This window comes from Hipposideros armiger, unplaced genomic scaffold (genome assembly GCF_001890085.2).
Source record: "Hipposideros armiger isolate ML-2016 unplaced genomic scaffold, ASM189008v1 scaffold_50, whole genome shotgun sequence".
NCBI classification, from domain to species: domain Eukaryota; kingdom Metazoa; phylum Chordata; class Mammalia; order Chiroptera; family Hipposideridae; genus Hipposideros; species Hipposideros armiger.
In genome coordinates this window covers 3,978,401-3,991,622 of record NW_017731400.1, presented here as the reverse complement: position 1 = coordinate 3,991,622, position 13,222 = coordinate 3,978,401, and the positions used below count along the sequence as shown (strand labels likewise).

At 41.6% G+C, this 13,222-nt stretch overlaps 1 protein-coding gene and 1 long non-coding RNA gene across 2 annotated transcripts in view; both read right to left on the bottom strand.

Annotated features, from left to right (window-relative positions):
* The window catches only part of MBOAT1 (membrane bound glycerophospholipid O-acyltransferase 1), a 102,352-nt gene that overhangs the window by 81,111 nt on the left and 8,019 nt on the right, over positions 1 to 13,222 (bottom strand). The gene's annotated exons all lie outside the window — the stretch shown is intronic.
* Positions 980 to 13,222, bottom strand: part of LOC109381627 (uncharacterized) — a 15,191-nt gene continuing 2,948 nt past the window's right edge. The window contains exons 2-3 of the long non-coding RNA XR_002123786.1: positions 2,361 to 2,482; positions 980 to 1,023 (exon numbers count right to left, since the gene is read on the bottom strand). This is a non-coding gene — a long non-coding RNA (uncharacterized LOC109381627). The remainder of the gene's footprint in view (positions 1,024 to 2,360; positions 2,483 to 13,222) is intronic.

Below are 13,222 nucleotides of genomic sequence, written 5' to 3'. Positions count from 1 at the left end.
CCTTTCCACAGTACCACCTGCTATGGCCAGGAGAGCAAAACACCTTCCCTGGGTCATTTTACCACACTGGACAAGCCAAACAGGGCAGATCCAAAACTCTTTATATTCTGGTTCATTCCCAGATTTACCCAAATATTCTCAGAATCATCCCTGCTTTGAGGCTGCGCTTGATGCCCTTTAAGCATAAAATAACAAGAGTGGGTAAGAGTCCAGGATGGGAACCCAAACTTCCTGCATCCAAATCCTGGTTCTACTGCTGCCCAGCCATGGGATCTTCCACAAGTGACTTACTCTCCCAGATGTTTTATGGGGGGATATTATTTCTTACCACATAGGTTTGTTGTGTGGCTTAGGTAATTCATATTGAATGTTTAGCACAATGTATAAAAATCACTCATTGTAGAAAGTTTTATTTATAGGTCAATTAGCACTATGACCGTGAGGTAAAGGTCTAACTATTGCCATATGATAGAATAAATAAGGACATCTATGGCCCACACCTCCTCAAGAATTCAGCTTTTTCCTTTTTATTGAAAGAGATAGAAGTTACATCTTTCACATACGCAACTGGCCAATAAGTAAAAAACTGTGCCACACTGTTATAGCAGACAGCTGATTTTTATTTTATTATTTCCACAGGCAAAACCACTCTGGTGGCAATGAACAACCCCAGGCTTTTAGGTGATAAGAAGCAATGTTTGGGCCGGTCTAGTGGCTCATTGGTTAAGAGCTGGCTTGGGATGCCAGAGGGCCCCGGTTCAGATCCCACATATGAAGGCCAGTGACACTGCCCTCCACAGCTAAGATGCTGAACAACAGCTCAACCTGATGTGAGTCACCAGCGAAGGCATGGGCTGTAGCCCCTGATGCAGTGGGTTGCCATGGGCTACCGTGTGTAGCCAGCAGCCAGCGTGAGCGGCCAGCAGCCGCAGTGAGCAGCCGTCCAGAAGCCGGCGACTGCCTCGCCCGGGAAGAGCGCAATGATGGTGCCAACTTGGGCCAGTGAAGCAACGTCCTGCACAACTAGAATGAAGAACAAAAGGATAGCAACTTGTCTGTTCCCCTTCCCCCAATTCCCCAGCTCTGTTCCCATCCCCCAATTCCCCAATAAAAATCTTAAAAAAGAAAAGAAGCAATGTTTACCTGATAAATACAGTCATTCCTTTGCAAGGTTCTTTCACACTTCCTGGGTGCACTAAACATACTGACATTTCAGCTTAGATCTCCACCCTCCCATTTCACCACATTAAAAAAAGTTTTCTTTCCCTCTGTGTCCACGTCTTTACTTACTGCCATCTTCCGCCCTGTCTTTCCTGCCCTGAAGTACTCTAAATCCCCTAGCATCCCCTAAGTCCAGTCTTTTTCTTCTCTTCACTAGATACCAACTGAAAACTGAACTTCCCTTCCAAAAACATCCACACCCACCTCGCTGCCCAGGCGGCCTATCCACTCATTAAGGTAGTCCCCAAAGCACATTTAAACCCAAGACGTTTTAATGAAGACAGCTGTCCAGCTTACACCACTAGAGAGTAAACCGCAAGACAGAAAATGTGTATTTCTTAAGTTCAATGCTATATCAATGAAGCCTTTTCCTCTACTGGCTTCAAAAATGGGATGGGGCTGACAGTGGGAAAATAATAGCAAACAATATCTATGTGTTTACTAAATAGTTTACTAAAACCTTCCCCATGGGTCACCTACCTCATTTGATATTCACAACAACCCCTTAATCTGGGTATTATCAGCTCATTTTACAAATAAGGAATCAGGCTCAGAAAGGTTAAACAGATTTTCCAAGGCCACGCATCTAATAAATACTGGCTCTACGCCTAGAACCCAGCTTTTCACAGTCCTATTCCAGCATTCTTCCCACTACCTTAGAGCAAGGTGAGTACAGGGGACAGATCTCAGAGGGAAGCCCAAGCATCTATTACACAGCCTGGGTCTGAAATTTGGTCTCTTTTATATAGTTAGTACTCCATCATTCCTTATGAGCAGGTTGTTTTCCACGGATGCTTGTGGACTAAACAAGATGCACATAGAATTGTTCCGTTGAACAGAAAACTGAAAGGCAGAATAGCATTTCCAAGATCAAAACTCAAAGAGGAAGTATCTCAGTGCAGAGTGGTAAAGGAATGACGAGCTTTGTTTTGGGGTGGTTCTATTGTTTGATGTTACGAGGAGAAATATTTATCTTATTAAACAAGTATTCATTCATGAAAATTAACTGATGAGGAGCCTGAGGATTTGGGTGAATGAAAAGTCCTTTCCATCTGTACTGAAAGTGACTTAGATGCATGCAAAGATTTTGATAAATCTTACTTTCCAGCAAAATGTAAATCGAAAGCATAAGCACATACCGGTTTTCTGTTTTCTTTCCATTCCTCTGACTAGAAAATTCTCTAAAAGCATACTAGTCTCAACTTCCAAGTCTGACAATATGGTGAGCTCAGTGTTCACAGATACAGCACAGCTAATGATCCTAGATTAAAAATAAAAAGCATCATTTTTTTAAGTAAATTTTACTTTTTTGAACAGTTTTAGATTTACAGAAAAATTGCAAAAATAGTACAGAGTTCCCACACACCCCACACCCAGCTTCCCTTATTATTAGCATCTTACATCTCATGGTACATTTATGTTAATAAACCAGTGCTGATACACTAATATTAACTAAAGCCCATACTTTATTCAGATTTCCTCGGTCTTTACCTAGTGCCCTTTTTCTGTTCCAGGATCCCACCCAGGATACCACCTTACATTTAGTTGTCATGTCTTGCTTATGACACTTTCTCAGCCTTTCCTTGTTTTTGATGACCTTGACAGTTTTAAGTACTAGTCAGGTATTTTGTGTATACTCTCTCAATTGGGATTTGTCTGATGCTTTCTTCAGAATTAAACATGGGTTATGGGTTTGGGGGAGGAAGATCACAGCAGTCAAGTGTCCTTTTCACATCATATTAAGGGTAACATACTATCAATATAATTATCACTGTTGATGTTGACTTTGCTCACTTGGCCGAAGTCATGTGGTTACTCTCCCATGCTTCCCTTTCCATACTGTCCTCTTTGGGAGGAAGTCACCATGCACAGTCCACAGTTAAGGAGTAGAGAGTTACACTTCCCTCCTTGAAGGAAGAGTATCTACATGAACTATTTGGAATTCTGCAGGGAGATTTGTCTATTGGGTCATCGGAAAAGTCATGACGCATTTTTGCAACAAAAAACATAGAAAAATACGTCATGACTTTTCCAACGACCCAATATTTTCTGACATTTATGTTTTTATTCACTCATTTATTTATAGCGGTACAAACTCATGGATGTTTATTTTATATTTTGGCTTATAACCTAATAGTTTTATAATCGATAGATTATAGGTCTATAATTTATATTTCTATAAACTAACACTTTTTTTTTTCTTTCTCAAATTGTTCCAGCTTTGCCCACTGGAAGCTCTTTCAGTTGGCTCCTATGTTCATTTTACACACTTTGATCATTTTGAGTTTCTGTTTTTGTTTCTGTATTTCTTTACTTTCTGGTACTACGAAATACTGCAGGCTCATTTTGTATAATTCCTGCCCCAGTCCCAGAACCAGCCATTCCTCCAAAAAGTCCTGGTTCCTTTTACTGGAAACAGATATTGGAAACCAAGATCTAAGTGTAGGTATATGCACTGCTAATGGAGTATCACTCCTCTCAGCTGACAGAGCAGGAAATATACGTGTGTATACTAACCCTTGAACATACACATATCTATAGATATTCCTACACGTAAACACCTATATCTATATTAAGCTAAACATGAGTTCATGTGGATGTGCTGGATTATTTTCTTGTACAGCTGAACTGGTGGAAAAGTAAGAGAGTTCCTCAGAAGCCAGAAATGCAAGAAAGCAGAAATCAGAGCTGCAAGCACCACTGGAACTGGCATTTGCCCCGGGACATAAACCCATCCAGGTAGCCTAGGGCTTGGGCACCAGACACAAAGCAAGCCAAGAAGGGAGACGGGAGAGGAAGAATTAGAGACTCTGCATAAAGCTAAGACATGTCTCAAAGCCAAGACCCCTCCTAAACTTCTGAAAGGTGACACCTCACTAGGGGAACAGGCCCTCCCCACAGACGGAGACAGAGGGATGTGTGTTTATGTGGGCCTTGGCTCTGGGCGGATAGACAAAATGTACAAAGACTCCCCTGAGAATGAAAGTTTGGAGGCCTGCGTTCACATGCCCTGTATGACCAAAAAAAGGAAAAATAAATCCAAAGCAGAAAATACAATTTCAGCAAGCCCGGTTGGGAGTGCTCCCAGGTGCCCCGGCAGGAGGAAATGCAAATTCTCTCAAAAGGCTTGTGCTTTAAATCCTGGTCTCTAAATATTCCCACAGATAAAGCACGACAGAGCATGAGCAACCAATTGAAAATCACCCAAGACTCTCAAAAATGAAAGAAACCAATCACAAAGACACATACCATATGATTCCATTCATATGAAATAGCCAGAACAGGCCAGTTTATATAGAGAGGAAGCAGATTAGTGGTTGCCAGGGGCTAGAGGGAGGAAGAGGTGAAGGAATGAGGGATTTGGGAAGAGGTGGGAACTGCTAATGACCCAGGTTTCTTTCAGGGGGAACAAAAATATTCTAAAATTAGATTGTGACAACCTTGTGACTATACTAAAAAACACTGAGTTGTACACTTTAGGTGGGTGAATTATAAGGTACAGGATCCTGGAATAGAAGGAGGGCATTAACGGAAAAATTGGTGAAATTCAAAAAGTTTGAAATTTACTTAATAGTTATATATCAGTGTTGATTTTTTAGTTTTGACAAATGCACCATGGTAATGTGGATGTTAACACTGGAGAAAACTGCGAGTGGCATAGTTGCAACTCTTCTGTAAATCTAAAATTATTCCAAAATAAACAGGTTTTTTTTTTTCTTAATTACCAAAGAATGTGATCCATCTATTATAAAACAATAGGCAATCTTTAAAAGATGTGTAAGTTGTTTCTGAAAATACTGGGGAGGCCCTTGGTATTTTCACTTGAGCTAAAGAGGGCTAATTACAAAATAACTACAACAAAGGAACTCTCCTAGGCCATCAAATTCAAGGCCTTCTTCAGGAAATGAGTGTGTTAGTGGTGCCCCCCAATTATGGTTACCTAACTAGCATTTTAAGGTCCTCACTGATAACCAATCCAAGATCTGTGGCTTTTCCCATCTTTAGTCAGTAAGTGCATTTCCTTTGGTTTAGCAATCTTCAGTCTAGCTATTTAAAACCATTTTTCTTGTTCTGTTTTAACTTCTCCAACTCTTCTAGAAATTGGCAACAGGGAACCAGATCTAGACACGTATTACTCTAATAAATGTTTGAGGGTTGCCAAGTACACTAGAGACAAGGACAATCTTTTTGGCTCTCCAGCACTCATGAAAACGCATAAGTGGGAAATCATTTTACAGCCCACTACCTGCCTTTAAATTCTCTCTGCAATTTCCATTAGCAACATGCATACTAATAATTCATTATTTGTTATTATGATGAAATAGCCCCACCCTAAATCTTGAGGAAATGACTTTTTTTTTTTAGTTTATAGCCTCATTTTGCCCTTCTTTTAAACTGAGATAACAGAACTGGCAGTCACTTAAAGATATATAAAAAGACATTCTAAATACCTCAGTAAAAAGATAAAAAACACATAAATCACCTTAACTTTTGAAACTTAGTAATGCTAATTATAAAACTGAGGAAAAGGTTAACTCAATGTGGCTGAGATTATAAAAATAAATATGGCAGTCTTCACTATACCCTTTTTGTAAACTCCAGGCCCTATACATTAAAAAAATAAAAAATCATTTTGTATTTCCCTCAACATTTATGTAAAGTGGCTCTCTAAATATAATTTCATATAAATGTTGATTTGCTTCCCTTTTGTTAAATAGCCTGCAAGCAAGTGAACACTTCCAGTTTGGGAGAAGAATAGGCCATTATCTTTAGGAGGAGGGAGTAAAAACAGTTCAACGTCCCTAGCAGACAAAAAATAGAAGCTCTTCTCTACTTGGTCTTTTCTCCAGAGGAAAGCACACACATTCCTAAAGCATTCTGTTCTTACTCCAACAAGGAGGTGAAAGAAGAGAGAAGATTCCGGGACCCTTAAGGTTAATTCACTTCAGACAACATGTACCAAATGCACACATTTCATTGGCAGAAATAAGAAAGTAAAATATACAGGTACGATTCTTTTAGGTACGTCCACTGAAAGGTGAACAATGAAGAGTCCTGGTTCGTGGGCTTTACTCTCAAGAGGTGTTTCTTTACAACCGAAAACCAAGCCCTCCTCACCGCTTGTTGAAGATCTTGGAATCACAGAATTTTATTGGTGAGTAGGTCTGAAAAAGCATCATTTCCAGCAGATGTGTATACCAAGAACTCTGGAGACCAGGCAATTAGAGGTAGAGATATTTTCAGCCTTGAGACACAAGGGACATGGGAATCTTTAATGTCCTCTTACCTAATTCCGCGTGTACCTCTCTCCATCTCAATCTCTCTGCCTCCCTCCAGGAGCTCAGCGCTCCCCTCCCTACATTTGCCTGGGTAAGTGACCCCCACTGCTCTCCTGGGAGGAATGTGAAGAGGTGTGCAGTGCCCGTTGGGGAAGACCCCTCCCCAGCTCCCTCACCCACCACCAGCAGCACTTTCAGCGTTAGTTAAAAGACAAGGCAGTTCCTGGAAACACAGAAACAGAACTCTCAGGAAAGACAGAAGGAAGTCAAATGTCACAAGAGCTCTGTATATGCAGATAGGGATCAACCTCTAAAAGACACGAAGTTAAAAAACAAAAGAAAGAAAAAGAAGCAAGGGGCAGCAGAATTGTACACTATCACCTGTGTCAGAAAACAGACAAAACAACTCTGTGTGCACGTGTACATAGCCTCACACTAAAAGGATGCCACTGGCTACCAGTGGGGAGGAGATCTGGGCAGCTGAAAAACGGGTGGGGGGTGGGGGGTGGGGATACTGGCCTTTCATTATTTCTGCCTTGTGATTTTGATACTACGTACATAAGCTGCCTTTTCAGAAAACTAACTTTTGAAACTGTATTTATACAAAATAAAAACCAAAAAATGCTTTTAATTATTTTATTAATTTAAAATTAAAATTGATAAATTAAAATTTTAAATAAATAAAATAAAAACCAAGAAAGAGCAAAAATAATGCCGGAGGGGGAAAAGTCTTTGGAACAAAGATGTCTCAATCCAGTGAGACACACAGTTAAACCACTTCATGAAATTTCACAAAATGTTTAGCAACTTCCTGTACGCCTTAGCAAGCTTTGGCTGTATACCTCAGATGACTGTTTCAAATTAGAGATACAGAATGATAAATTCGACAAAAGGGAAGGGTGTGGAGATGAGGGGACAAGCCACTGCCTTTTTTATTTTAATTACTTGTTTGAAATAGAATTTAGAATCACCTGAACCAAAACTTTTCAAATGTACCCTTGTTCGTTTTCAACTTAAAACTAGAACCATGGCTCCATGTTGTTATTTTGGTATATAAACCTGAGATTGTAATACTTATAATAATATGATGGTTGAGAAATCCCCAGCACTATCAGTCCAGGTATCTCAATTCAACACTTAAAACCGCTTTAATGTCACCGTGAACTTTCAAAACCATTACTGCAAATCAGATCAGTACTACTAATGCATAAAAGATTAACCACTGATAACTAAAAAGTTATAAGCAGCGCTCCACTATTACAAAGAGATCGGTAAACAATTCACCAAGTGCGCAGTTTGGGGATCATTAAAAAGCACATTACAAATGGGTTAATAAGTTCATCTTGTGATAGATGGTCACATTTCTTAAGCCCAAAGGGATAGCTGTCTTTTAATAAAGCACATGTTTAACCAGTATAAACTACTTGAAGTTACTTTTCCCACCCATTACTCGCCACCCTTGTGATATCCGGGCAAAACTACCAGAAATTGCCATTAATAAGACTGCAGCAAGTTTTTTCTTTTTCTTGTTTACTGAAAGGGTTGACTCACTTAAAATAGAAAGCTTCTGAAAAGCACACAACCAAACACTGCTATTAAATTACAGCCCTAAATTAAATCCTGATTTTTTTTGGCAAGTTGCTGCTACAAAATATTTTCCCAGATTGCATCTCCTTAGATTTAATCTTTTCATGAAATTTTTCTTGATAAGTGGAATTGGGAGGTCATCCTGCACAATACACCGGAACACCTGGATATCTGGCACCTTTTATTTGGTGACTTGACTTGCAACTGCTAAAGAAAATTTCTACATGTTGTTCACACAAACCCTGAGACAACTGGTCCAAAACATGATATTAATATCTGCATTTATAACTGCATGTATATAACTCCACAAAATAAAAATGCGAATGGCGTATTTAATATTTACACAACCCAAGTTTAACACTTAACTATCAGAAAAATTTAACATTTAACTATCAGAAACTTTCAAATCAGAAATTAGGACTATTCAATCTGAAATGCAGGTTCCAAATAATAAACAGGCCTAACCAGTTGGTAAAAAGCGTTGGCTCCCAATTTTATCTTAATTTAGTCATTCATGCCAATGTGAGAATGTAAATAAAATTCCATTTCAATCCAACAAATACTTATTTAATTCCTACTTTGTACTAAGCATACCAGCGTGACTCAGATTCATTCTTAGTCACTACCCACAAAAAAATGTAGATCTTTTCTCCAATACTTAGCACCTTTGTTCAAGCAGCTTCCTCTTCCTGGAATATTCTGCCTGTCCCACCTGGCCCCACCCCAGCACCTTCCCCTTCTCCTTCTAAAGCAGCAGCTCCCAGGAAGTTTGCTCCAGCACCTACTCAGGACAGTTGCATAGGTGCTGAGCTCGGGCAATGGCACATACGCAAGTCCCCTGGAGGATCAAGCACATCTAATACCAGGTTTACAGGTAACACAGTAGTAACAAGTGCTTACAGGTTTGTCTGCCAGAAGGCACAGATCCTCATTAATCTCTGTAGCCCCATTCTAGCCCAACATTTGGCATACAGAGTTCAATAAGCAGAGTCATGCGCCACTTAATGATGGGGATGCCTTCTGAGAAACGGGTTGTTAGGTGATTTCTCCGTTGTGCGAATATCATAGCGCGCACTTCCACAAACCTAGATGGTCTAGCCTACTACACACCTAGGCTGCATGATATAGCTGATTGCTCCTAGGCTATAAGCCTGTACAGCATATTATAGTAGAAAACAACATGAGATTAAATCAAGGACAAGAGAAAGTGATGCAATCAAGAGGTGCGATAGAAACATGAGATGGATGAGGCATACTGTTCTACAGCAAGCTTTTTTTACAAGTAGGGAGAATGCCATCTAAAATAACAATAAATAGTATAGTATAGTATAGTAAATACATAAACCAGTAGCTTGTTATCATTATCAACTAGTATGTACTGTACGTAATTGTATGTGCCGTACTTTTATACAACTGGCAGAGCAGTAGGCTTCTTTACACCAGCATCAGCACAGACACGTGAGGAATGCATTACACTATGACGTTACAATGAGTACGAAGTCACTGGGTGATAGGAATTTTTCAGCTCCATTATAATTTTATGGGACCATGGTTGTTGACACCAAAAATCTGTACACAGCACATGACTGTAGATGAGATCATGTATGCAGAGTAGCTGGCTGAGTGCCTGACAACATAAGGATTCAATATATAGAAGTTCTGGTGTCACGATGCCAGGCAGGTAAACTGAGGCCAAGTTGTGAAGAACACCTCTTGTTCCACAACAGGAAGACCCATTAGGCCTCTGCTTGAAATGCCAAGAAGTATATGGCCACACCTCCACTCTCTCTGCCCTCCCTTCAGTTACTGTCAAATCAAGCCACGAGATCGTGACACCAGGGAGAGCACTTTCCAGCCCGTCTGGACTCACCCAGGGTCCCCAAGAATGGAGACTGCTCGTCCTCCTGTTCTATGTATACGGGCTTCTGCAGGGCTGGACTAAGGGATAGTCCTCAACTTCACCAGCCCTGTACTCTCAATTCTGTGGAATTTGTCATTTATACCTCACAGTATTTCCCTCAATACATCTTACCCTTTGATGTTCTTGGGCAGTTTCTGCAAGCTACCCTCCACCTCCCAACAGCAATCTCTTCAGAACCACAAGAAACTTTCCACCACATTTGTGTGCGGCTCCAGGAAAGACCAAAATGCTCAGGGCCAGTCACTAGCCATGGCCTTATCAGATCTCTGGGACCCCAGGCAGTCCACCCCTACCTGCCGAGAACCCTCCCACACATCCCAGGCCCTCAGGCCCAGAATGCAAGCCCTACTTCTCAACTTGCAAAGTATGCTTCTCCTCCATGATGACTCACCTGCCACTGTGGACCTCCCACTGCTGACCTTCTCCAAGCCCTCCCTCTGCTCCAGTCACACAATCTAGTCTTCCCAGCTCTCTCCTTTCACTCTTAGCCTAGCAGGACAACAGTTGGCCTCCAGGCATTTTCTTTCTCGAGGGAGGGGAGGGGGGAAGGGAGAAGAGAGAAGTGACTGCTTTTCCAGGTTCCCCATGGCTGCTTTGGACCACTTTTCTTCCACCATATTTATGCAAATCTTTTCCTCCCTCCTTTTTCTCCACCTCACATCCCCTAATTCCACCGGGAAGCTTCACTGTTTAGGATGACAATCCATCAAACCCCCAGTTCCTTGACTTGCTAAACCAAACTGCTTTCATCCCAGCTCCCATACCCACACCCTAACTTTCCCTCCCCATCGCCCAGAAAAGCTTCACTGGGAATCTTCATCTCCAACACCCAGCCCCCAGCTCTCTCACTTCCTCTGCACCTGCTCCTCAAAGTCCCTCAATCTCTGGATCTTTCTCTTTTCACTTTCATCACTTTCAAATACTTGTCAACATCTTTCAACTTCTTTACTTCTTAACTTGCCAACAACCTGCTCTGGAAACATCCAACTGTCTGTTTTACTCTTGCACCTAAAAGTAGCTGCTGAAGGAAGAAAAGCACACACCATTACAAATCCATGCCTCCAAAAATCAATGGTTGTAAGTGGGTTGATTATATAAGCTCAGCCACCCACTAAGTTGCCCGTGGCCAGTTCTTTCTCTGCTTCCCCATAGACTACTCTAAACCTTCACACATCCTCAAAACCCCTGCTCTTCTTCACCCCTGCATCCTTCAGTCATGACCTCCTGCACCTCGTTACAAGATGAAAATCCTCGCACAGCCTAACCTTTCAACGCCTTCCCTTTGGTGGAAGCAGTAGCTCTGAACTTCAGTTGACATGAGACTCACCCAGGGAGCCCCTTCACCCTAATGTCCAGATTCACTAGGTCTGGGACAGATTCCAGAAACAAGCATGGCAATAGATTCAGATGGATGAAAGTCATGCACCAAATTTTGAGGAAAATTAATCTATAGGAGGGGTCTGCAAACTCTGGCCCTCCAGCCAAATCCAGGCCTCTGTTTATTTTTGTGTGGTCTGTGTCCTTAAAAATGCGTTTTACATTTTTAAAGGGTTGAAAAAAAGTTAAAAGAAGAAAAGTTCACGACACGTGAAAATTATATGAAATTCCAATGTCAATGTCCATAAATAAAGTTTCATGAGAACACAGCCATGCCCATTTACAGCTTATCTATGGCTGCTCTCAGGCTACCATCGCAGAGTTGAGTAGTTACGACAAAGACTACGGCCTGCAAAGCCCCCAAAATTTGTGTACTGTCTGGTTCTTTTATACAAAATGTTTGCTGTTCCCTGGTCTGCACCATAAAGGGTAAACACCTCACCAGAGTATTTCAGCTTCCCAGTGATGTGATTCTGGCTTACTTCTCCAACCGAGATTCCTGCCATCCACACAACTGCAGCCCACCAACCATCCATCCACTCCAGTGGACTCTCGGTTCCTTGAAATGAAAGACAACTTCATACTCCACACCTCTACAAGCGCTGTTCTTTCTAACCGCTTTGCCTGAAACATTCTTCTTCATCCTTCGAGATCGAAGTGCTACTCCTCTCCTGAGAGATGCTCTCTGACATCCCCTTCCACTGTGCCTGATTAATTAGTATCCCAATCATCTGTGTACAGCAGTGGTTCTCAAACTTTCGGGCACATCAGCACCATCTGGAGGCTCCTTAAATAACCTGTGGCTGGGCCCAGCCCCAGAGCAGCAGATGGGGCACCAGGCAAAGAATGTACATTTCTAACATGTTTCCAGGCTGAGGCTGCTGGTCCAGGGACTACACCTGAGCAACTCTTGTTGATGTATATGTCCCCCACCCCACAATGAGTTTTTTGAGGATGGGCCCTATATTATTCATGTTTGAATCATCACAGCCTCGCACAGCCCCAGAAATTCCTGGAACACAGTAGAAACTCAACACTTGTTGGCGGCTAACCAAATTAGTTTCCTCCTGGAGGTTAATCATTTTCATCATCAGAGAATGAAGGGGAAATTAAGTGGGAAGAGGAGACATGACTTTGCAGGAACTACTGAGGCCAAAAAAGAAGAAGAAAGTGGCTCTCTGCTAGACTGATGTTCTGTGGTCTGCCATATGCATTCTGAGCTGGAATGAACCAGAAAGCCCAGGGCGAAGAGTGGACTGCTGAAGTCAGAAACACAACAGGACAGCTTGGGGGCAGCATCTTCCGGAAGGCAGGGGGAAGTTAGGTGCAGGACCCTTCTTCCCATAAAGGCCAGTCTACTGTCCACTTCAAAAACAAGGCTCTACATAATGAAGTTTGATAATGTGTATCAGTAACATCGGCATATACAATAATGAATAAATGTTACTAATGACAAACATTTATTGAGCACCTACTATGTCCCTGGAATACAAAGAAGGATACAACCTGGACCTCAAAGAAACTTTAGTTTGAAATTCAGCATATAAACCCAGGAAGATAACTAACACTATAAGGTAAAGTTTACTAAATGTCAAATGTAAACCATGTCAAAGGTCAACAGTAAATTCATAGGAGCCCTGTGTCCTATGGATTTCCCTTCTCTGGTCCACCAAGGCTGCACCTACAAACCTCTGTCGGCACCCCAAGGTCTGAGCATGCGGCACTTGTATACTTATATGGGTCCTTTATCTCCTCTACTGGTGTGTAAGCTCTTCTAGAACAGGGAAGACCTTGATTTTTTCATCCTTGTATTTCTACCACCTGGCCTGGTACCTGG